General features: G+C 39.7%; 1 protein-coding gene and 1 pseudogene across 3 annotated transcripts in view; both read left to right on the forward strand.

Moving 5' to 3' along the window:
- PRTFDC1 (phosphoribosyl transferase domain containing 1) overlaps window positions 1–26,954 on the forward strand; it is an 87,823-nt gene that overhangs the window by 28,964 nt on the left and 31,905 nt on the right. The gene's annotated exons all lie outside the window — the stretch shown is intronic.
- LOC118980486 (proteasome subunit alpha type-4-like) lies at window positions 731–2,253 on the forward strand (annotated as a pseudogene).

Below are 26,954 nucleotides of genomic sequence, written 5' to 3' on the forward strand. Positions count from 1 at the left end.
CTCCTAAGCTTCTGCTGAAAGTACTGACATGGACTTCAGTGTCCTCCTGACCTCTGCATGTTGTTTTTGTTGAAGACCCTCTTCAGATTAGGAAAGGCACTAACTGGAGGGGACACTCAAAGCTACTCCAACTAGAATTCTGGTATGGGAGCACTCTGAAGTTCACCATGGCCAGTGTTCAAGAGATCTAAGAAGTGCAAACATATTCTGTTACCTCTCCTCCTCCTATTAAGATAATTTCTTAACATGTAACTAGGTTTTTTCTTTTATTTTACTGCTTTCTGAGCCCAAGTCACCCAGGAAGATACTAGTTATGCCTCTGTTGTTTAATTCCTTAAATTACTTTTAACTGTTGTTGAATTATGGAAAGGAAAATACTGAATTATGAAGGAAACACATCCTAGCTTTCTATCTTTATATAAAGCAAAATCCACTCACTTTTAATGCAGATCAATTTGGACCAGCAAACAGGGATAAAGCCTGAGATGTTTTTAGATTGTGTTCTTGTAAGGATTAGAATTGTTAGTAATTTTAGAAGATGAATGAGTATATTTTCATTGGAAAACCATTATGTAAATTCAGTTTGTTTCTTTTATTGGATAAACTTAAACACATTTTAAATGGATTAATGTAGGCTTTTTCCAAAGATAATGATTTTTCTGTCAGCATCATTAAGCTCTTACCTACATACAAAATACATATACTAGAATAAATATTTCTAAATTACTTGTACAAATTCTTAAATTCAGATCTCTTCATACAGGGTGGTTTCCTCCTGCTGAGTGAAGCCCTCTGTGTAGACCTCAATTCCCGGCTCTTTTCTCTGGAGCTATAAAGTTCAGAAAACACATCTCAGAGATATGACTCAAGGACCATTATATTTTCTCCAGGAGTTTGCTTGTATCAGACTGAATATGCAATGGAGGCAATTGGACATGCAGGCACCTGTTTAGAAATTTAGCAAATGATGGTGTTTTGCTTGCAGCAGAGTGACACAATATCCACAAGCTTCTTGATGAAGTCTTTTTTTCCGAAAAAAATTTATGAACTCACTGAGGACATGGCTTGCAGTGTGGCCAGCATAACTTCTGATGCTAATGTTCTGACTGATGAACTGAGAAGCTCATTGCTCAAAGGTATTTATTACAGTATCAGGAGCCAATTCCTTGTGACCAGTTGGTTACAGCACTGTGTGATATCAAATGAACTTATACACGGTTTGAAGGAAAATGTCCCTGTGGTGTCTCACTGCTCTCCATTGGCTGGAATTAGCATTATGGCTTTCAGCTCTGTCAAAGTGACCCTAGCCAAAATTATGCGGGATGGAAAGCCACATGCATTGGAAATAATGATGCAACAGTCGTGTCAATGTCCAAACAAAACTATAAAGGAGAAGTGACCCTGAAGTCAGCACTTGCTTAGCTATCAGAGTCCTCAGTAAGACCATGGATGTGGGCAAACTCTCTGCTGAAAAAGTGAAAGTTGCCACACTAATGAAAGAGAATGGAAAGATGGTCATTAGTCATCAGAGTACTCAAACAGAAGGAAGAGGAACAGTTGGTCAAAGAACACGAGGAAGAAGAAGCTAAGGCTGAGCATGAGAAGAAAGAAAGAGAACCAAAAGAAAAAAATAAATAGAAGACTAAATTGAGGACTTTATAACTTGTTTGGGCATCACGTCAATGTGAAAGCTGTCCTCTTCCACACTGAGAAAGCGTTAGTTTTCTTAAAACCTGAACGGTGGAAAAGTAGGATGGTATCATCTGATTAGGCCCTTGATCTTTCTGTCAATTTGAATGGTGATTGCTCTTAATGGACCTTTTAATTCCCCTCCCCCTTTTGGGGGGAATAAAACTTGGAAAGAATGGAAATGGTGAAGGAAAAACAAGGATCTTTCTACTATAATAGAATCATGCATGGGTTTTTTTAAACCTAAGTTATATCTATTCATATAATATGGGATTGATTGATTAATATAATAATATCCATTCACCGACTACTGTGTAAAGTGCTTTAAGTGCTTTGCAAATATTAATGCCAACCACAACCTGATGAGTTATGTAACTATTATTATCCCCATTTTACCTATGAGAAAAGTAAGCCACAGAGAGCTTTAAAAACTGTTCCAAGATCACAGAACAGGTTGAGGCTAAAGCTAAGATGCAAAACTAGGCAGCCTGACTCAACAGCATGAAGGCCTGACAATGTCTCCACAATGCCTCCCAGAAGAAGGACCCTGTGACTACAGTTCACTTGGACAGGCACTCAGTTTTCTGTCCTTTTCTTTCTTTTATAAAATGATGAAGTCAGCTTTCAAGATCAGTAGGATCTCTGAGAGTTTTGAATTTATATCACCTTTAAAATTATGGAATATCTGTAAAAATGGCAGATTGATGACACATATTTGATTTTCATTCTCCACTAAAATGACATTTAAATTACATACACATGCACACACACACACACACACACACGTATAGGGAGAGAGAGAGAGAGAGAAAGATATAAAAGTTTCCAAGATAATGGACCTAATGGCATAGAGGTGAGCAGGATCCAAGTGCCTGCATCACAGAGACACCAAACAGCAAGTTAAGCATGTTCTTGAGAGATTCATTGCTCTGGAAAAGTCAGGTGCAGCAGATAGTGGGCTGATGCCTATACAGACTATTTGGACTTCTGGTCACCTTACCTCACCTCCATTGTTTGAAGTTAGGTAACTGCTATCCTCCCCTCCCAACTATCCCTCACTGCCCTCCTCCCCCATCTATTATTGCAGGAAATTGAAGATTTATTTTTCAGGAAAATTTAACCAAAAAGGTCCAAAAATGTGGACACCAAGTAAAGCAGAGGCCTGGGAGAATTGAATTCAACTTTCTATATAAGATCTTGGGAACGTCATCCCCTACCTTAGCAGCCCAGGCCTATGACCCCTGCCACTCCTACCTATGAGGTTTGAGAGTGAATATTCTTCTTTGAAGAAACTGGATGGTCCTGAAGAAAAGACCTCCACATGTTATTTATTGCCTTTTGGAGTTGCCCACTGAAAAGGACATGACTCCTCAGGGAACCCTCAAGTAAATGCATCTGTTATCATTCTCTGACCTTAATGGATACATAACTCTTTCCAATCAGCTTTTCTGGTATCTTTTAAATAGGAAAAAAAATAAGAAAAACAGTCTCTAACATAGATGAGAAAGACCACACAAAACAGAACAAAAAACACATAAAGGGAACTCTAAGGAAAAAGAGATAAAGTAGGGAGAAGATGAAAACTTCAAAATATTTTGTTTAACAATATTAAACATAAGAGACAAAATAAGATATTGTATCTCTAAAGCCACAGCCAGACTCTGTAATAGAAACAGATGAGTAAGAGGAGAATAACATTTCTTGGAAGTCAAAAATATGTGCACTGCATCAGATGCTCTTGCTTGCCCCTTTAACAGTCATCTCTGTGCCTGACCACAATTTCTCTGTCTCCCAGGACTGAGATTACTGATGCCAACAACTTGCTTTTCCAGCCTCCTTTGCACGTAAGAACTGGGCATTCAACACAATAAAGGGAAGCCTACTGCACTGTCTTCCCAGAGGGAATGGTTTGTTTCCCTAATGAAAAACAAACAAATACTGTGAGGAAATCTCCTTTGTTGTATCAAGATGTTGTTTTGTCATAAAGTGACCCCTGGAACTGTGGCAATCCTGGGACCTCACTAAAACAAGTACATGGCTTAGCTAATTACTGAGGATGGCGGAGAGGATAGGGAATACACACTGGTCCTCCAGGGCACCACTGAGCTCAGGAACTTACTTTGACCTTGATAGGATAGGGTAATGGGAAGAGGAACATAAGATCCAAAGTTTAGGTTAAGGAGACACAAAGCCTTGTCAGAACATAGGAGATAATGATATCGGAGGTTCTATGAGCACAATATAGCCATACTTCAATCATTGAACAAAGAATTTTACTATGGGTCAGGTCCTGATGTAGGTGCTAGTGAAACAAGAGTAAACAAAATAAATTTCTTCCCATTCTGGAGCTCACATTCTAGGTAAAACAGACAGTAAATTAAAAATAAAACAAAAACAAGAACTATGAAATGTATCAAATAGTGAAAAATATTGTAGAGAATAATAAAGTTGGATCAGAGAGATAAGATGGGTTAAAGGGTGTTGTGGGTGCAGTGGTCAGGAAACATAGTCTCTGACTGGGAGTCATTTAAAGCAGAGACTTGAAATTAACAGGAGAGGAAACCATGTAGATAAGGGAAGCGAGTGCTGGTCAGAAGAAATAGCAACTGCAGTAGCCATCAGGTGAGAATGTGCTTGATTTATCTGAAGAAAAGCCAGAAAAGAGTAGTGAGGAGAGATTAACAGCAGATGATGTCAAAGAAGTAATGAAGGATAGAACCATGTTAAATCTGGCAGGCAACGTGTGGACTTTGCTTTTTGCTCCGAAGAGGTGACATAGTCTTATGAGTGTTTTAAAGAACAAGTCTGTTGTGTTGAGAATGGAATGAATGGACTAAAGGTTGAAGGAGGGACATTTGGAGGGTCATTGCCATGATCATGGTATAACAGCTTGAACCAGGGAGGTTACTGAACAGGTGAGAAGAAGTATTTGTATTCTGTATATACGTTACAGCAACACCAGAACCATTAGCCAGTTTAGCTGGTGGATTTGCTGTTGCTTGTCAAGAATGACTCCAAGGCTTTGGGCCTGAGGAAAAGTAAGAACTGAGGTGCCATTTACTAAAATACAAGAGAGTGTAAAAAAGGAGGCTTGGAAGGGGAAACAAATGTGGATATTTAACTTTATAAGAAACTTTGGACTTCTGGTCAAGATGGAGGTGTAAGTAGACATGCTTTTCCTCCTTGTGCACCCACAAAAAGGAATTACAACTAAATCTCAAAACAAGTAACACCCAGAAGTATCAGAAAATTGAACTGTATGGAAATCTGACAACCAAGGATTTAAAGAAGCCACATTCATCTAGATGAAGAGGAGCCACAGAGATGCAGATGAATGGTGGAGAGGAGAGGAGAAGCTGTGTGGTGAGGAGAGGCAGCAGTGACAGTGGCAGAACCGGCATGGGTGGTCCCACATTGATGTGTGATGGATAAAGATCAGGAGGGATACCTTGGGATCAAACAATTCCAGCCCCAGGTCAGACCTCGGAGCCCATGGTTCCAGTGCTGGGAAGCTAAATCCCCATAACTTCTGGCTGTAAAAACCAGTGGGGGGTTGGGGCAGCAGAAGAAACCTCTGGATTTTCAGAAAACTTCACTTAAAGGGCCAGCACAGTCTTAAAATATATGTAAACCCACCCACTCTGGGACTCAACAACAGGGAAACAGCTGGAAGGACACCAGTTGCATATGGGAAGTGGGTAAAGTGCCTGGAAATGGGGTGAGTGCAGGGTAAACCTCCAGAAACCAGACAGTGGCACAGTTCCCTCTCCAAGCCCCCCTGACACAGATCCACAAATTGGTGATGTGGGTTGCCCCAACCCTGGTGATTACCTAAGGCTCTGCCCCACATAATTAACAGGTGCCTTTTACAGGGAGTCAAAGCAGCTCTACTTGATACACAGAAACAAACACAGCAAGGCTGCCAAATTGAGGAGACAAATGAAACAACAAAATGAAATGTCAGAAAAAGAACTAAATGAAATGGAGATAGCCAACCTAACAGATGCAGAGTTCAAAACATTGGTGATCAGGATGCTCAGACAACTCATTGAGTATGGCAACAACATAAAGGAAGAAATGAAGGTTACACTAAGTGAAATAAAGAAAAATCTACATGGAATCAATTATAAGGGAAAGGAAGCTGGGATTCAAATCAATGAGTTGGAACATTAGGAAGAGAGAAATATTTCAACCAGAACAGGAAGAAGAAACAAAAATTTTTTAAAAAAAGAATGGTATAAAAAGACTCTCAGACATCTCCAAATGTGCCAACATCTGAATCATAGGGATGCCAGAAGGAGAAGAGGAAGAGCAAGTAATTGAAAACTTATTTGGAAAAATAATGAGAGAAAATTTCCCTAATTTGGCAAAGGACACAGACACAGAAGTCCAGGAAGCACAGAGAGTCCCAAACAAGTTGGACCCAAAGAGCACCACATCAACATACATCATAATTAAAATGCCAAAGGTTAAAGATAAAGAGAGAACCTAAAAGGAGCAAGAGAAAAGCAAATAGTTACCTACAAAGGAGTTCCTATAAGACTGTCAGTCCATTTCTCAAAAGAAACTTTGCAGACAAGAAAGGACTGGCAAGAAATATCCAAAGTGATGAAAAGCAAGGACCTACAACCTAGGTTACTCTATCCAGCAAAACTGTGATTTAGAATAGAAGGGCAGATAAAGGGCTTCCCAGACAAGGTAAAGCTAAAGGAGTTCATCATCACCAAGCCATTAGTACATGAATTATTAGCAGGGGTTTCCAACCTGTGGCCCATAGGCTACATGCAGCCCAGGATGGCTATGATTGTGGCCCAACACAAAATCATAAATTTACTTAAAATACTGAGATTTTTTGTGTGTGATTACATGTCATAATGTATTCAATGCGTGGTCCAAGATTGTGTGTGTGTGTGTGTGTGTGTGATTACATGTCATAATGTATTTAATGCATGGTCCAAGACAATTCTTCTTCTTCCAATGTGGTACAGAGATGCCAAAAGGTTGGACACCCCTGTAAGGGACTTAGTGAAGAAAAAGAAGATCAAAGCTATGAACATTAAAAAGGTAACAAATTCACAGCTATCAACCAACAACTGAATCTAAAACAAAGCAAAATAAAAACAAACTAAGCAAACAACCAGAACAGGAACAGAATCATGGGCATGGAGATCATTTGGAGGGTTATCAGCTGGGAAGGGGAAGGGGAAGAATGAGGGAAAAGTACAGGGAATAGGAAGTGTAAATGGTAGGTACAAAATAGGCAGAAGGAGGTTACAAATAGTATAGGGAATGGAGAAGCCGAAAAACTTATGTGTGTGACCCACGGACATGAACAAAGTGAGGGTTTTGCTGGAAGGAACGATGGTACCTGGCGGAGGGGAGCAAAAGAGGAAAAAGTGGGACAAATGTAATAATCAATAATGCATACTAAAAAACCCATTTATGTTTGTTTTTGCACTGTTTCCTCTTGAACATCCAAGATAAGCAGTCAGTTGCATATAGCAACCTGGAGTTCAGGGAATATGTTGCAGGTGAAGGTATTACAGCAGGTCCTTGAAAGATATCATTTTATTATGATGTTAATAAGAGAAAAATAATCTGTTTCTCAGGCCACTGTGTGGAGTTTCCAGGTTCTCCCCATGTCTGCATGGGTTTTCTGTGGGTTCTTGGTTTCCTCCTACATCCCAAAGATGTGCAGTTAGGTGAACCATCATGTCTCAGTTTTCCTAGGTTAAGTGAGCATGGGTGTACATGTGTGGTTCTGTGATGAAAGGGTGGCCTGTCCAGGATTGAGGGTCCCACCCTGAGCCCTTAGCTGCTGGGATAGACTCAAGCCACCCATGACTTGAACTGGAATAACAGGATTGGACAATAATTAGCTTACTTGTTTTTATTAATCGTTCTTAAATGTATGCAGCACTCACATTGATTTCAGTGTTGAATATTGGAAGTATTTGGGGTCTTTATTTAGACATTTGGTAATATTTTTGTGACCAAAAAACTATGCCATGGGAACTTAACTCTTGTTTATAGCAATTAGATTGTGGTAAAACTGGCATGCATACTTCTGCTTAAAGTTGAAGTTTCCAAGAACTTATCAAGATTGTTGAGTGAGGACTTGCTATTAGTTGAAAATGGTCAACATATAGTAAGGACTTAAAAGCCATGATACAGGATCTGGTCACCTGGGGAGTGAGAATAAAAGAAGTGATCTAAGGACTGAGCCCTGGGGCATCCCAATAATTAAAAAGTAGGAGGACAAGAAGAAACTAGCAAAGGACCCTCAAAAGGAGCAGCTTAGGGAAGCAGCTGATAGATCAAACAGGAATACTGAAAAACTGACCACCAGATTGAGCAAGGTCCAATTTGATAGTGACCTAGACAAGGGCCCAGGTGTCTTTAGGATCAAAGAGGGAAGGACAGTGTCAGCAAATGATGATCTGTCAGCAAAAGCAGCTAATCTAGGCGACCAGTCACAGGAAGTAGAATGCAATGTTGAAAATGACTCCTTGCCCGGGAGGTGTGTGCAATTCTAACATTGCCTATGGATGTGTGGAAGCCAAATGTGGGAAAGTATCATTCAGAGGAAAATGAGAAGCTCTGGTTTTACCATTTAAGTTGAATAGGTATGCTCTTTGCAGCTCATATTCATTTGGAAGCATGGTAAAGGAAGCTCTATGACCCATTTCCCTGTCCAACTCTCAGAAGTCTTTGAAAAGGCAAGCATTAAAAAGAAAGAAAAAGAATATGAAGCCATAAGCACAAACTTTCAAATTCACATGCATCATTTACAAATTCCAATATTATATTCTAATTTTTTAAAATATTTTGTTTATTTATTTTTAGAGAGAGGGGAAGGGAAGGAGAAAGAGTGGGAGAGAAACGTCAATGTGTGGTCGCCTCTCATGTGTCCCCCACTGGGGACCTGGCCTGCAACCCAGGCATGTGCCCTGACTGGGAACCAAACCCGCGATCCTTTACTTCACAGGCCTGTGCTCAATCCACTGAGCTACACCAGCCAGTGCTTATATTCTAATTTTGATACCAAGTTAATGAACCATTTTGGATCTTAATATTCTCCTCTGTAAGATAAGGCCAATTAATCATGCTTATCTCATGAGATATGATGAGGAATAAATTGGCATATGGAAGGCCAGTAGTACAGAATCATGCAAACAGATGGTCAATAAATTTGACTATTGCTATTATCAATATTATTAGATCCATATTAGGCCTGAGGTAAAGGCCACTCCCTGTGATGTGGAAAAGATGAAGTATTTGTTGACATGAACCTCGTTGGAGAAGGGGCTGGCTGTGCTTGCAGTTTTAACGAAATTCTTTGAAAGGCATTTATTATGACCTAGACCTTGTAAGAAGCAGAGCAGGGCTCAAGGCCATATTTTCTTGATATATTCCAAAACAAATTTTACTGACTTCTCTTAAACTCTGCTGTGTAAACCAGATCCTGGCATGTGTAAGGTTAAGATAATACCACACCCCTGGGATGCTGAGGGCAGAGAAGAGAACACCTTGCTGCCTAAGAATGTTGCCTGCCAAGAAATACATCTGTGTGAGGCACTAATGGCCCTAAGCTCACCTTCATCCTATGTTTCAATCTAAACCTTATGTATTCTTACTTTAGAACATGACGTGCACAAGGGTGCTGGTTTGTTCTCACTGGTTCACAAACTAGAAAGCAGACAGCAAATGCATAAGACATAATTTTGTGAAAACACATCATGACTTTCTTTTTATTTTCACAGTAACTCAGACCAAATTGGAATATTTCTAGTGGAAATACTCACATTCTTCACACTTGAATAAAATATTTGGAAATTGAGCAAAGAGTTCTCTGTCCTAAAACAATGTTTACTTGTAGCTATTATTAACTTCATTTTCTTAAATGTATGAATTTGAGTCCTGGGTCTGTGATTTATTTTTTCTAGCAGACCTGACTGTGAAACTTTAAGGCATGAAGAACTTCAGCCAAGAGATTCACAGGGCAGTATTAGTTTTGTATTATAGTCCATGGTCATTTGATTTATCAACATAAAAAAAATAATTCAACAAAATGGGTATTCCCAGAAGTCAAGTAATTTCCCCAAAGGGAAAGAAATTTTTTTAGTCCCCAAATTTTAAAAAATCTCCTGATTCTATTTAAAAATAACCATGGAAACACTTTTTCTTCACATTTGACTCAAGGAAAGATTGGTTTGTACATCTTGGATGTCCAGTGGTTGTGTGTTTCCTGACCTTCACTTCTAGTTGTTATATTGGAGGTAAATAGGTGGTAAAATTGCTTTAAAATCATTGCCCTAGTAGTCTTCCCCTTATTAGCATCTAACTATAATCTGAATGAAAATACATCCTAATGGGGGCATTGAAAATCACTTAAGGTCATTTCAGCCAGAAATGTCAGGTCCTAAACACTTAGATTGGATGCATTAGCCATTCTTAATTATAACCTCTCTTTATTGTGAAGATTGTACCAGAACTTGACTTAACAAATTCTCTGAGCATGAAGAATTGTCGGTTTGGGCCTGAAATATATTTAAGTAATTGGAGATACAGGAAGAAGCATGTCAGTGATACCACCCAACAGAGAACTTGATTACAACTAAAACTGTGTAATGGATGAATCATCTCATAAACCTAACAAGTACACATGAAGTTACTTAAAGAGTCAAGCTAAAAGGAGCAATAAGTTTGCTTGACATTATTTCCTGACAGCATTATACTCCCATCTCTTTACTAGACTACCTTTGAACGCAGTAAAACGATGCCAATTACAGTGTTAACCTTCTTCAGCTCAGACTGTACTAGTGACTCTGCCTTGGAAGCTGTGCAGCACTAGAAAAGTTAGTACTTTCTCCATAAAGTGTCTGAAATCTCAATAGGAAATGGCATTAGAACTGCTGGATGCCATATTGAAATGCTTTATATTTGATTTAGTGAAAATATTTCATTGTACTGAATATTTTGAACTCATATCTGGGTTCAAAAAATGTAAATGGCATTTTCTCTGTTTTTTATTATGACTGCAGTTTTTGATTTAGTAAAAGGAAGCCTTTCAAGAATTGCATGTAGCAAAGTGACATATCTTATTTATAGTTTAAAAGGATCACTCAGGAATCCATGTTCAGAACAGAATGAAGGGGATAGGCAGAATCAAGGAGACTAGGTTAGAGGTTACTGAGTAATCCACGTGAGAGGCAACGCAGCTGGATGGCAGCTGTGTAGGTGGTGAGAAGTGACAGGTTCTGGGTACATTTTAAGGTAGAATCAGGGATAATGAATGTAAATGGAAACAGAATAAGAGTTTTCAAGGAGGACTCTTAAGATTTGGGACTCAGGCACCAATTAAAAGAAAATCTTTGTAAAATGTATCTGCTAAAGATCTTATATTCACACGTAAGTAATTCCTACAACCCATTAATAAGAAGACAAATAAACCATTTTAAGGCAAAATATTTGAATAGGCATTTCAATATATACATATATGAATATATATAATATATATATAATATTCCTATATATGGCAAATGAGAACATAGGAAGACTCTCAGAATCATTAGTCAGCAGGAAAATGCAAATCAAAGCCGTAATGAGATGCCTTTTTACACCATTAGAATGCCCATAAACAAAAAGTCAGATAGTGACAAGTGTTGGAGAGCATGTTGAGAAATTCGAACCCTTATACACTGCTGGTGGGAATGTGAAATATTGAGATAGTAGGTAATGGATATTTTTTATAATAAAAAGACAGCTTGCATCCTAGCTACTTAATAAAGGCCCCACAACACCGCATTCTAATCTCTGAGGTATATAGTCGTATCTCCACTTACAATATGAGATGACCGAGGTTCAGGAAGGTTAGAGGGCCCATGTAAAGTTGATCACCCCAGATGGGAGTTTATGTTTAAAGCAGGGGTCCTCTGACCTACAAACTCACCCCACCCAGAGATCTATTTTTCTCAAAGTAGCTGGAATGTAAGGGGCTATTAGGAAGAGAGATTCTCTGCGAGTGCACATCCCACATCCACACTCCACATTGGTTACCAGGGCCAGAGTGGACACAGATCCACTGAGGTGCACAGCAGCACAGGGAGTGTTCCAGCACTCAACCCCTTCCCCGCCACTTCAAGCCCTGGCTCCACCAGCAGTCCTGAGGGGAAAAACCAGACACTTTTTACTTGATAGCATATTTCTTCCTGCCTGAGATTGTGAAAAACATCAAAATATGTAAAGAAATATTTTTTTAAAAATTAAATAGATTGCCTTGAAACACACTGTGGTGGTCTTCCAACTCTATTCAATACATAGCAGAAGGCACGTTCGATTAAATGCAATTGGATAAAAATGTACTGAGGATGTTCTGCACCACAATGGTGGGGACACAACCCTCCACGAAGCCCTGGGCCTCAGAAGATCTGATTGCAACTCAGTGAGACTTCATTCTAAAAGGCCCTATTCATCATTCACTTTCAATGTCTTGGATCAAATCCTAGAAAGCAGTGTTGCCCTCAAGTAAAATTTTCCCACATTTAGTGTTCAAAACACTTGGTTGCTAGAAAACTCTATAAAGAAATTTTACTGAAAATCAAACTCTTAGGGCAAAGGTTATGACATTTTATTGCCTGGTTCCAAAATGAAATAACCTTTTGTTCTGTGCCCTCTATTTATTCTGGGTTAGAATACTTCACTTTGAAATACATTTGGTTGTAGTTTGAATGAAAAGATGACAGAAAGAACACAATCACACCAAAGATTTTTTTAATTGTTAGATATTATATTTGAAAGAATTTAACTTCTGCCGTGGTGTTGGGGAAACTGCCCAGGATTTTCAGAACTCAAATGAAATGATGTAATAACTCCAAAAATAACCATGTTACTGTATTTATAGAAATAATTCTTTGAAGAATTTGCCCTGAAAGGGTTCAAGTCAAATGCTTTTATCCTGTGGAAATTTTAACTCATACAACTTTCTCTCCCTCGGTCTCCATTTCCTGGGTAACTTTCCATTTTTATACTTATGTATACTACCCTATTTTCTGCAATGTGCTCATGTGACATTTCTGTTCAGGAAAGTAAGACATCAGCTGCTTTATATTCTAAATGGATATAACTATAACATAACTATATGCTTAAATTCCAAAGAAATTCATTTAAGGAAAGACAAATGAGCAGTAAAGCCAGGAAGAGAGCCAACATCTCCTGACATCTTGTCTGTGTGTCCTCTCCTTTGACCCCATGCCTTTCAGAACAAGAGCCTGCAACACTCAAGTGGAAGCAAGCAGCTGATAGCTCTCAGGATGGCTAAGGAAAATTTCTTACCTGTGAACTTTGTAGCCACTCTTGCTCCCATGAAATGAGATCTTGTAGCAATTTCACTTTTATTTCCTTGACAAATAAAATTGTTCCAATTCATCGCTTTGCTAGTAGAAATGCCAAGGATATCAAACAAGAAAAAACAACTTTGAGTGTTCCCTCTGTGTGGTCTATAATCTGTCCACTTACCAAGGGAGATATGATTTTCTTTGTTCTACGTGGCAAGACATGTTCATTTATATAAGTTGTTTTCGTCTAGGAGTGTGTGTGTGTGTGTGTGTTAGGTAAGCATTTAAATTATAACACATTTCAAGATTCTTATATTCATATTTATCAGGATCCTCATAAATGGGCGACCCAGGCCTCTCTTGATGTCCAAGAGGACCGGTCAGTCAGAATACAATCAGCACTATAATGAGACATATATACAAAGTGTGGGAACAGAAAAGGGTTTGGGGAGACTTCCTCAGCTGAGTCATGAACATGCAGTAAGGCTCTCCATAGACACAAGAGACGATGGAGATCTTGGGCCTGAGAAAACAGCATTTACAACTGTAAGGAACAGGAGGAAACCTGATTTGGGATGGATGGATGACCACATACATGGAATGTGGTAGGAAGCAGATCTGCAGAGATGAGCCCAGTCTTCCTCTGAGGGATTTGCCCTGACACTCTGGGTCTGGAGGATGAGAAACTATGGAAGGATTGTAAGCAGGGAGTTGATACAGTCAGCTGCAGCATAGAAAGTCATACTGAGGGTGGTAGACCATTATAGGCGGAAGAGACTAGGGATGGGGAGGCTCCACCCCTAGGATAGACTCCAATTCGGAGTCTATTGTAATAATCCAGGCAGGACATGATGAGGGCCTTGAACTAAGGTGAAGTTGGAGGGGAAGTCTCAGATACAACAGGCTTAGCTTGAGTTTTTGTGGAAATGTCTTGTAAAGTGGATGTAATAACTCTTACTTTGAAGAATTATCATCAAAATCCCATGAGATAATGATCACCACCTGTGAGCTTTCCATAAACACCCAAAGAACAGGTTTTAGAGCTTCCAGGTCGGTGAACCCAAGTGCATCCATGTGCCCCCCCACTTCACCCAAAACTCCATATTCCTGTGTTCAGAACCTTGCACTGTGTGACACTTTGTCTGGCTATTGATTCATCTCCTTCAGTATCCTTCATGGTAAACCAGCAATCTAGTGAGGAAGCTGGTTTCCTGAGTTCTGTGTGCTGCTCTGGCAAATTAAGCAAATCCATAGAGAGAATCGTGGGAACCTCTGATTTTTAGCAGAAGCAAAACCTAGACTTTCTATTGGCATCTGATGTAAAAAACAGCCTTGTGAAACTGAACCCTTAACCTGTGGAATCTGATGCTGTCTCCAGAAAGGTAGTGTCAGTTGAATTTAATTGTAGGATAACCTGCTGGTGTCACTGTGGTGACGGGAGAAAGCTGTCTAAGTTCCAGTGTCACTCTCTCTGGTCCAAAGTGTGAAGAAAAATGTGAAAGTCAAGTTCCCCTGAGACTTCTAGGACAAGTCTCCTTTCCTAAGAGAGGCAGTTTGTACAGGATTAGATTTATGAGTTCTAGATTCTAGTCTGGTTCTAATGTGACTGAGCTTGAATTACAAGGTCTTGGACACAAGTTGACTGCATCTGTCATCTGTGAAAGGACAGAACTGGACAACTGCTAGAATTCACTCCAATTCCAAGATCCCAACAACCAACACTTTTCACAGTGACTGGCTGTAGCTAAGGGTGCAGTCTGTGGCCACAGAGCAGATAAAAATAAACTGGGGCCTTGCAAAGGTGAGCCCTTTGGCCTGGGTCCACAGCTTTATCACTTGGCTGATCAAATGAACTAGGCATAGATTAACGCCTAAGTAGAAATGTGGACTGTTGCTTTGTAAAACAGCAATTTAAACCTTAAGAAAAACAGATCCAGGGCAATCATATTGCTCTACCATCCAGCAAAATGGGCAGCTGCCATGAGTAATCCCTCTATTACTCTCAGCCATCACTTTCTTTTTTCACCATCCTTTGCTGCAGCAGTTTTTTCACTGCCGAAAGCAACTCCTACTCAGGAGACCACCAGCCTACCAACCGCCACCCACTCCATGGGTAAAGGATACCGAAATTGCATTGATATTCCCGAGAGGAAGCCCAGGATTTGGCCCTTGTGAACAGACACCACACCTCTAGACCATCTCCACTGGGGGAGTGAGAGGTTTATAGATGTTCAGGAAGAGAAGTTTGCTACAAATGCAAAGTGTTTCAATACAGCCATAAGACATTATAGGTGTGACTAGAGCAAAAATATGGGAAAGATTAGAAATGTTCTGTTTTAGCTTTTAAACAACATATTTTAGTGTATATTAGTGAAGCTAGGCATGGCACTCATTTCTCTTAAAAAGCAACTTTCCATCTATAACTTCTGTTTTTATCTCACAGTTACAACATGGACATGGTCTTACCCGGCTTCCCTTACTCTTCTAATCACTGACATTATGCCAAAAAAAGAAATACCCACTTAGTTTTTTCCCCACACGGTTACAGTTTCCTTTTTTCTAACAGTCTTTATGTTAGAGACTGCTTGGCCATTCAAGAAAGAAGAGCCTGACAATGGAGAGATTTTATTTTATTTTTTTATTAAATTAAATTTATTGGGGTGACAAATGGAGGGATTTTAACTGTGACATTATGGTCAATTACACATCCATAAAGGAACCAATATAGAATTTTCTGTTAAATTGTGTGATGATGTCTGAGGCATAAGATTCTGACACATTTTAGAAGACTAGACACCTTTCCAATGCTAAAATGTGATTTCCAGGTTATAACTTCTTTGTGCTTTGATAACTGGAGGTCAACCTTGAGACTAGAAATAGCCAATAGTTACTAGTGACAGGTGGCCATGAAATAATTCCTTTTTTAGGGACATGCACAAGAAGCAAGGTTCTTCCTTTTTTTAAATGGTCTTTATGCATAAGTTTTATTTATATAAAAATGTTTATCCCAAGTCATTATAAAAGGCACTCATGCTAGTTATTGGTTCTTTAATGCTGAAGATAAACATGTACAAAATCTAGCAACTAAAATCCAAACTCACTGGGCTTGCAAACAATGTTACATAGATTTGCTGATTTGATTTGTAGGAGAAACAATTGATTTTTTTAGTCCAATGAATGAATTTGATGAGAATATTTAAAAGAATGAAGAGATATATATCCCAAAGAGCGTATTTTTCTTCACCAGGTTACTCTATTACCATTGGTTAGCACATTCTTCACTCTCTGTCTCCTTTCGAGATTCTAGAAGGGTCTGAAGTGTTGGCTCTCTGTTAATTGACCAGAGTAAGAGAGCAACTTCTCTGGAGCTGCAGAAGGTGATGGGGAAAATTCACTTGCAAAAATACCAAGCTATTAAGGTTATGTAAAAAGTCAGTCACAACGCCGTGATTCAGAGTTGCTGGCTTTGGGCTTTCCACTCCTTTTTGAACCCAGGCATGAAATAGCGTGTGAACCACACACCCAGATCTTGAGGGGGGTCTGGGTCACCACACTACATTCTGTTTCTTACATCTCCTCAGTACTGGTTTCGGCTGTCACAAGAATTTATATTGGAACGAGACTCTGAAGAGGCAAATATTTAAATTCTCTCAACTCAGTAACATGAAAAATGATGTAAAATAAATGCTATGGTTTTCAAAGGGGCGATTAGGTTGCATCAGGTAAACTGTGGCATTTTGCCTGTCAGTGGGCAATAAGAATCTGTAGTAGATGGGAATCCACATTCTCCAGGTCTATGTAATCAAGAGAATCCATGAAGGCAACATTATTGTTTAATTCAAAATGCTTCCTGCAACATTGCTGACTATTGTCTGATGAAATTACAGCATTTCATTGTTGTGGTAACATATTTTAAATGACTATCATTTGCCATAGTCATCTATCTCTATTATCTTGAAGTCTGGGGTTTTTTAAGACTCATGTTGTAGTTCTCTCTCTTTCTATGCAAAATATATGGTTCAAATATGGCATCTCTGATGATAGCATCATAGAGTTCCCTTTTTGCTTAGCTAGAAACCAGTATGTTTTAGGAATGCTCTGCTGGATTTCTACACAATGGATAAATTAAAATTGTTTCGTATAACCTGTTTTTACCCACTAAGTTTCATGGAGACTACAAAGTCTCCTGTTAGTGGTGGCAGCTCACGTGCCTGGTCCCACTCACACCGTGTGGCTGGGACAGTCATGCGCAGTTCCTACAGTATGACCCCTGCCCGGTGTGCCCTTTACTCCAGAGGACTTCTCAACTGCAGAGTCACAAAGGGTCCCTTTTCTTGAAATAAAGTAAGACAAAGCTACTCTTTAACCTCACAAGAAGACTACTCAGTCCAACTTTTATGAAAAGAAAGCACTGATGAATAACATTACAAACTGAAACTGGAGACAAACCAAAGTGGCTCCCCCGGTGCCGGCCCCAGAAGCCCCAACTGTGCCAGTCTGTCCCCTCCCCTCCGCCATCCACTCCACTCCTCTCACAGGGGGTCCACACTGTCCCTCCAGTCACAGTAGTTGATCTCAGCGTATGTATCTGCTACAAGGCAAACTAACCTTAGACTTCAAGTATACCTGGCTGCAGTCATTGGTCCAAAAGGTACACATGTGGTCCAAACCAGACCAAGCCAATCTTCCTTGGAGGTTTTCACACTGGAGTTTTCAGGGAAAATTCCCTTCCTCTTGGGTGATGAGATCATTAGAATGTGAGCTTACAGCTGAAGTGGAAGCAGAGACAAAAGATAGAGAGTCTTGAGGCTATCTGGGTCCCTCTATCTCACTGGCCCTCAAACTGCCCTGTGTCCTACCTGCCTAAGCTTGGTTGTTCCACTCTTCCTTTACCTCAATCACCTTTCTGTTTAGATTCACTCAAATGGGATTCCTATCACTTGCCCTTGAGAAAGTACTGAGTTGAACACATCAAAAGGACGACTGTGTAGCGATTGCAGGAGGAAGGAAGGTCTAAGGGGACTAAATGGTTATGGGAAAAAAATACAAAAACAATCCAAAAAAGTACAATTAAAAATGAAAAAAAGAGTATAATATCATTTTAAGTGGTTGGTAAGCATCCTGTTATGTGCATATATTTACAGGTTAAATAATCCCCTATTATCAGACAGTTAAATTGTTTTTTGGGGGGGGTTTGTTTGTTTGTTTGTTTTTTTGCTATTGAAGATTTTTTTTATTTAACTTTTGTTCAAGTACAGTTTTCTTTCTTGTATTCCCAGCCCTGCACCCCCCAGTGCTCCCCACCCCCCTCCCATCTCCGCCCCCCGTCTTAGTTATTGTCCATGTGTCTTTCATACTTATTCATGTGAGTCCATCCCCTTTTACTCTGTGCTTCTCTCCCCTCTACCCTCTGGACCCCAGACAGTTAAATTGTTTAAAGTCTTCCTGCATCATAAGCAATGTCATGACAAACATCCTTATTCATCAAATGATGGTCATGTCTCTGATTATTTCATTACATTTGCTCCTAAAACTTCAGGTACTTTGAAAGCCTTCGATGCGTTATCGCCAGATTTCCAGGTCACAGTTGTATTTAGTGTGTGTGTCCAACTGCAGCTCACAAAAGGTCCGTTTTTTTTCTCATTGTCACCCCCTCAGGGGATGGTCATTCAGTTTCTTCCACATGCTTCTCAATTTTACAGGCAAAAGTGCTACCTCATTGGTTTTTTTTTTTTTTTAGTTTGCACATCTTGGAAAAAATAGGTCATTGTTATGAAGAAGGCTGGACAGCCATCACGATTTACAATGTCATGCTCACGGTCCTCTTCATCACCGCACCATCCTCGATGGCTGACTCACTCAACTCTATCAAAGAGCTCACAGTTTCCTGCCTTCAGAGCATTTTGTCAGAACATCATGTTGCCTCATTTTGATCCCAAATACCAACAACAACCTTCTTTATTCTGGGAGGAGGGGATGATAAGTCACCAAGTAAACATCCTAAGAGATGATATGAGGCAGAAGGAGTATTTTCACTTTATTTTGTTTGGTCTTGTTTAGACTTAGTGACCAAGGGGATGGGAAAAAGCCTTTAACTGGCCTGGAAACAAGCTCTAGGGAGACTTTCTTTTGACTGAGATTGCTGTTGATTTTTTTTAATGCACTCACAGTCATTTGTCTTTTAGTATGGAGTCGGAATGACCTTGAACTTCAGAGGCGCTTTTCAGGACTCTTCCACGTCATCTTTTTGCAAAGCATTTGCAATGCTTGACCGCCCAGTGCTCCTCACAACAGCCTGAATGACACACTTTCTGTCTTTCCTCTGTAGTGGTTCCAAATAGGGTACATTTGTTCTCATCTTTTTCTCCCCTTCCATTAGCACAGACTAAAACTAGCATTACATTGTCAGATTTTGAATTTAGTGAACTCTGGGGTTCTCTTCAAGAGGCTCCAAGTGAAAACAGGCCACGTCCCATAATTAAAGGCTTGAAGAAGCAACCTTTAGAGCACATACTACTGACTTCTGTCATCTAGGACCAAAGCCCTCTGTGCACATGTGGTGTGAGTGTGATGTGCCCACAGAGTTCACTGATGCTTCAAATTTTTCACTGGGTCAGTGCAGTAGGAGAAAGAAGGGGGAGGTGCTATTTTCCTTTTACTTTTAGATTGAGTATGTGTTGACCTAGTTTTCAGTGGTCTGGAAATTATGATGTGTAAATTTTTAATAGAGTAATATTAATATATCATTATTGTTGATATAATAAGCTTAAAAGGTTGTATTAAGGCATATTGATTTTCATTTTTAATCATATACATTTTTTGCCAGCCTCAACTCCAACTCTCTTAGATTTTAAAGTTTTTTTTCACTTGCATTCCATTACTGTATCTTTTCCCTAAGCTTACATCAACCTCATTCCCACCCTCCTCCCCCCATACACCATGTATATAAAAAATGACTAATTATTTGAATAAAGAAGCTTAGAAATTTCCAAAAGGAAGCAAAAACTTACAAGGATATAGAAATAAAATGGTTTCATTTAACCTTGGTACAAGTCCCAACTTCCCTAGACCTCAGTTTTCACATCTGTACCAGGAGAGGGACTGAATTTTCTCTGTGGTGGCATCCAGTTTCATATCAGAAGGCGAAATACAGGTAAACCCTTCTCTTTACTTCAGATCTGTCTGTGGAGCCAGGCTCCCAGCTCTTTCTTTCATAAACCAGTAGGTATTTCCCTTCTTTTTCTGGATTTTAACCTGATTCCCCTCTAGTTCCTCACCCACTGATAGGACCAGGCAGCAGTGTTAATAACTGACATTTCCTGGTGCCAATTCTGAGCCAGAAAATATATGTGAGGTTCAAAAGGATGGACTAATTTGCTGTGAAGCACATAGTTCAGGGATGGTTGAGCCTAGATTTGAACCCATTTTGTCAAGCTCCAAAGCTATGATCTTAACCACTGCGCTATGCTATCTCCCAGTAGGCTTGTGGTTTTCAAATATGTTAAGTGATAATTTCCATAAAACCTCAAAAGCAGAACTCCTCTGGGTACTGCAGAGTGGGAACCTGGGTGTCCACCACTTTGCCTTATCTACAAGGATAGGTTGGATCATGGTGCTTTCACAGAACCCCAAGCTACGTGAAGTTGAAAAAGAAACCACTACACTCCCATGATTAGACATGACCATGACAAAGCAAAGCCCCCTTTGCCGTCTCTCCAGAGTCTCTGGGTGAAGATCAGCTGATCACTGCCCACAGAGCCAGAGGCCCAAGAGCATGATTCACAGCTTAAGCAGCAGCAGTTCCACCAACCAGCAGAGCTGCCTTATTTTAACGCTTCGCTTCAGGGCCACAGTAACATTATCAGGAGACAGGCAGTTTCTGCACTTCCTTTGTCTTGACCCCATCATGTTTCCAACAGACATGATAATGCAGGAGCCTACAGGCTTTCATTTTTCAGCACCACTTCCACTACCATTATAAAATTGATTACTATTCATTTATATCATTTTTGTGAAGTTCAACATAATGGTTGAGAGAGAAGTTTGCTGTGAGCAAGCCTGGCTTCCCATTCTGGCCCTGCCAATTTCTGAGTGAGCTTGGGCCACCTATTTAATTGATTCCATTTTTTTTTCATCTAAAAAATAAGTATGTAAAAGCCAACACAATATCTATCAAAACAAAGGTTGGCTATTAATATTGATATTTTAAGTTAACAAAACATATTCTTTTAGTTATAAGAAAATGAGAAGAACCAGTGTTTTCAAAAACCTTCTTTTTTTTTCCCAATTTTTTTATTTAATTATTTTTTAAGTACAGTTTTCTGTCTATTACTCCCATCCCATCCCACCCCCCATCCTCCCCCCTCCCTCCCATTTCCACCCTTCTCAGTTGTTGTCCATGTATCCTTTATATAGGTTCCTCTAAATCCCTCCCTTATTTCCCCTGAAATTCCTTCCCCTCTCCCCTCTGGTCACTGTCAGCCTGTTCTCTATTTCAGTGTCTTTGGTTATATTTTGCTTGCTTGTTTGTTTTCAAAAACCTTCTTAGTATGTATGGTTACCTAATTATTAATAGATGGACCCATGAAACTATTTCCCCTTAGTTTCTTTCTAAATGTCATTTGAATTTTTTTTATTATCACCACAGTATGTCTAGTTAACATCCATCACCTCACATAGTTACAATTGTTTTTGTTCTTATTATGAGAACTTTTGGGATCTACTCTCTTAGAATGATGTAATGTACAGCATGGTGACTGTTGTTAATAACAATGCTGTATCACATATTTGAAAGTTGCATTTGAATTTTAAGTGAGTTACTTTATCAAATATTAACATTATATGGAATAGAAAGTGCTTCTTTTTCCTGTTCATCAGATGTGCATGACAAAGACAAATGGTAGATGATCAGGGTTTGGGTGGATGTTATTATCTATTATCCAGGGGTTTTAAGAGAATTTGGAAACTCCTTCTCAACCCTCTCAACCAAATAAAAACCAGAGTTCTAAAAATCAAATATTCTGTTTGGCAGGTTTGAGAATCATTACTGTATCCTGAATACGTAGCCATGTCTGCCAGTGGTCACAAAATGCGCTTTTAGGTTTTTACTGCTCCAGCGATAACTAATGCTTTAACAGAATCTGAAATGTCAGTTTTCTAATGAAGGATATTGCCTTCATCACCACTTGCCTCCTGAGATACCTCTATCTCTTCACACTTGTGAACCAGTGTGTTTATAGTACCTGAGATTTGTTGCTGAATTTCAGTTGTGGAGTTAGTTGTGCTGGAAAGGCACGCGAGCACAGAATCATGGCCACATCACCTGGTTGGTCCCAGTGGCATTTATTATAAGTTAAATGGGAGAAGTAAATTTATATTGACTATGGGAGGAAAATAATAGTGTATAGCCAATCTGAGCACATGAGAACCAGGGGTGAACGTGCAGAAGAAACAGATCGTGATGAGTAAAGAGAAGCAGGCTAGAAGGTTTACGCAAGAAGTGACAATTAGAACTTGGGTGACTTTAATGAATTTAAAAGGGCCACCTGAAAGAGGTTTGACTTGTTGGTGTCTATGGTGGAAATGGACTTGAGGATTTGGAGCAACTTCTGAGAACTTTTGGCTACAGTAAAGTGTAAATTATTGGACATAATCAAATATGTTTATTAATTTTTAAAAAACTGACCTTTTTGAAAAAAACTTACAAATACTGAAATCTGGTGTGAACTACTCTTTGAACATGGCCAATCAGCAGGAGCGTGAGGCCTTTTCATTTTCCATTGTCAGCACCCCGCTGAGCCCACCTGCTTGGCATCTATGATGGACCTGTGGGTAGTTTCCAGTTCAGGGGCTATTATAAATAAAGCTTCTATGAATAATCATAACAGTTCTCTATAAGAGCATATGCTTTCTTTTATCTTAGATAAAAGCTAGGCATGAATAGCCAGACTTTACAGTAGATGCATATTTAACTTTCTAGGAAACTAACGGTTCCCTAAAGTGATTGTTCTTTTTCTATCCCCACCAGCCTTGTGTGAGTTCCCTGTTCTCTACCTCCTTGCCGACACTCAGTATAATTATTCAATTTAGCTATTCAAAGAAGCAGAGGTGTCTCGTTGTGGTGTTAATTCATATTTCCCTAGTGATTAGTATGATTGGTCACTATTCATATGTCTTTTTTAGAGAGATGTCTATTTAAGTCTTTGGCCAATTTTTGCTTTAGACCTTTCACACCTCCCAGAATCTTCCAGGCTCTAATGAAAGGAGTTCAATCTTCTAATATTAGGGCTCATTGTAGTCAAGTGAATCAGACAAGGAACAGTGTTCATATGACCCTCTATCTTCTCTCTTTCCTGCCACCTCTGACTCAAACTTATTCTTCTGCCCACCCCCAACCCCTTAGAAAACAAAGGTCCTTATGCTCATCAAGTATAAGGACAAGTATGACAACAAGTATTTGACAGAGGCAAAGAGAAGGAAGATTAGGTATTTTGTGTATTAGCAGTATCTAGATGCAAGAACCAGACAGCCCCCATGCCATGTTCCATAGCTGCTGGCCCCTTTAGGCCACATTGTGTGGGCATTCTGACATTCTGAGCACAGAGATCGTCAGATCTGGAGCCTCAGTTGAATGATTGAGGGGTTTTTCTTCGATCATTCAGCAAGAACCGAGAGTGAAAGCCACCCTCCATGGTGGGTTTTCATTCCTCGTTGGCGATCCAGAATAAGGGACACTACAGTAGCCTTTTGCATAGACCCCTACATCTCCCGTATTTAAGAAGGTACAACCACTCTAAGTCAGACAAAGCTGTGGACAACTTCCATCTCCCATTCCACCTCCAGGCTTCCACCAACACATTGGTACAGCAGAGTCTCATTTCCTTCAGTGTCCTGGACCTTCCTTTCACTGTGATTATAAAAACATTTACTGGGGAATAATTTATTCCTCAGGCACATTAATGGAGTCCAGATTCTGTTTGTATAATGCGAACAGACAGATGTGCAGTATTTTGTGTTACTTTTAGATGAGCAATGCTGTTTACACAGAATTTTTCCAAGACCACCCAACTCCGTTCACATGTAGCCGTCAGCTACTTCCAAGCCCTGGCCTCCAGAGGAAAAGGGAAAATTTAATAACTCAGAGCCCCACCCAGTTTTGAAGACGTGACTTAATACTGAAGGAATCTGCAAGCCTGCACTGCCAATCAACATGCCTACATCAAATAAACCATCTTTTCTTATTCTAAAATATATAAGGTGGCTCTAGAAGCTTTCTACTCTGTGATCCCCTTACATATTACCCGTGTCTCATTAGATATCTGGAGAAGGTTAAGCAAAGACTAAATCTAAAAAATAATAATAGTAAGTGAAACATTTGACCTTTGGCCCTCCTCAAGCCTTCTACTTTCAGTTTTATTTCACATAACTTGCCTTTGCTCATAGCTCTGTATTATTGCTAATAATAATATTGCTAAAGATATTGCTAATAGTTTTTGTACATAAAAAGTGTGCTTTATTTTTCACAGTATTTGCCAATGCTAGCAATATGTTTTCTCTTCACATGAACTCTGAAAAGCAAGTAAGGCCGTCAGTCCTAGCTCCATTTTCCAAAGGAAGTCAATGAATGACAAATCAGGCCAGTCTGCCAAGGTGTCTCAGTGAGTAAACGGTTAAGGCAATTATAATGGCTGATCATAATCATTTCTTTTTTTCTTGTATGATCACGTTTAATCTGAAAACTATTGCCTATTTTTAAATGTGGTTGTTTTGAGTTGCATAGGCATACCATTATAGGTGTGTAATAAATATATTATGTTGAAACTTTGGTTTGCCAAGATGTAAAGCTACTTCAATGCCTATTATGTCTAAGCCTTATTTGAATTTTAGTCAGTGATTTGCATATAAAATGTGAACCAGGAAATAGTATTCTAGGTTTCTTCTGTAAATCCTGATCCATTTTAGTTACGTTAATGACTAGGAGTTACATAACCAAGCGTGGATAGAGTGGGAAAATCATTTGCGTAAAAGTTAAGACACCTGGTGCTATGCCGGCTCTGTCGGTAATTTTCTGGCATGTCCTCCCCTTTCCCTTATATGAATAATAAAAGAGGAAAATTGAATTCAGCAAATATTTATCAGGGGTCTACTGTGGGGGGAAATATTTCATAAATGACATTTAATTTAAACCTCACAACAATTCTAACAGGTAGTTATTGTCCCCATTTTACAGAAACAGGACAATTATCAGGGAGCTTAAAGAAGGGGCAAAGCAGCCCCTTCCCTTCATATACCATGCTCCTTTCTGCATGGAAGGCCCAGCTCAGTGATGGGGGTCCTATAAAATGCATGACAAAGTCCCGATCCACAAGTGGGTTTCAAAATTACAGAAGATTCAGAGGGAATGAGTGAGGAATAGCCAGCGTAACAAGGAGGAAACGGGAGCTGCGTGAGCTGGTGCTACGTGCAAAGGAAGCGCACAGGCAGAAGAAATCAGTTCCTGCTCACAGTGGTGGAGGGGGTGAGCATCAGGTGGCAATTTATCATGAAAGTCGACCTTCATTTGTATGTGTCAAGAAGATTATGATTCTGAGAGGCAGAGATTTAGCAGAAAAACATTCTGGGTGGAAGAAGCATTGTAACACACAAAGGTGATAAAAAAGCAGGATATACCCTGGACCCAGCCAACTTGTTGGCTTGGGTGGAACTTAGACCCTGGTCACCCTTTGGGTGGAACTTAGACCCTGGTCACCAGACCCTGGTGACTCTGAGTGTGGTTTATGGGATCTGCTCCATCACCATTGCCTGGGAGCTTGTTAGAAATGCAAGTACTCAGGCTACACCCCCCACAGGACCACAGTCTGCAGAGGTGATTCAAGTGAACATTATGAAGCACTCGGGAAGAGAAAAATATAGCAGCAAGTCACACAGAAAGCTAGATTCTGATCAGACTCAAGAGAGAAGCTGTGGAATGTATGGGTAGGTGGAGGCTTGGGGGCAAGACACAGGGTTAATCTCTGCTCAACCTTCAGCTCCATCACTTTCCTACTATGTGGGGCCTTAAGCGAAGTTACTTAAGAAAGGTACTTAAATTGAAGTGATAACAGTACCTGTTACCTTATAGGATTTTTTTAATGGGCTTTATTTTTTAGAGAAGTTTCAGGTTCACAGCAAAATTGTCCCCACATACCCACCGCCTCTCCCACTATCAAATCCTGCCCCAGAGTGGTATGAATTACAACTGATGAACTTGACATCTCATGACCACCCAAAGTCCAAAGTTTATATTAAGGTTCACTCTTGGTATACATTCCATGAGTTTGGACAAATGTATAGTGACATGTATCCATCACCATGGTCTCATGGAGTACTTTCACTGCCCTAAAAATCATCTGTGCCCCACTTATTCGTCCTTTCCTCCTCCAGCCCTGGGCAACCACTGATCTTTTTACTGTCTCCATAGTTTGCCTTTTTCAGAATGTCATGTACTTGGGATCATATAGTATGCAGCCTTTTCAGCTTGACTTCTTTTACTTAGTAGTATGCATTTAAGGTTCCTCCAAGTCCTGTCATGGCCTGATAGCTCATTTCTTTTTAACAGAGTAATATTCCATTGTTTGGATGTATCACAGTTTATTTATCCATTCGCCTACTAAGCCATTTTAATTTCTTCCAAGCTTTGGCAATTATGAATGAAACTGCTATAAATAGCCATGGATAAGATTTTTATGGAGATAAGGTTTCAGTTCCTTGGGGAAGTGTGAAAGAGCATGACTGCTTGATCATACCTCATAGAATCTTGTTAGGATTCCTGTCAGTTATATGCCTATTTAGCATCATACTTGGCACTTAGTAAGTTCTCAATAAATGTTTTTCAAAGGCAGGCTTGCCCCTGATGTTTAAGGGACTCAGGGCAAGAGTACAAATGCAGAT

Source organism: Sturnira hondurensis, unplaced genomic scaffold (assembly GCF_014824575.4).
Source record: "Sturnira hondurensis isolate 20B ecotype Veracruz unplaced genomic scaffold, ASM1482457v3 Scaffold0022910, whole genome shotgun sequence".
In the NCBI taxonomy this organism is placed as follows: Eukaryota; Metazoa; Chordata; class Mammalia; order Chiroptera; family Phyllostomidae; genus Sturnira; species Sturnira hondurensis.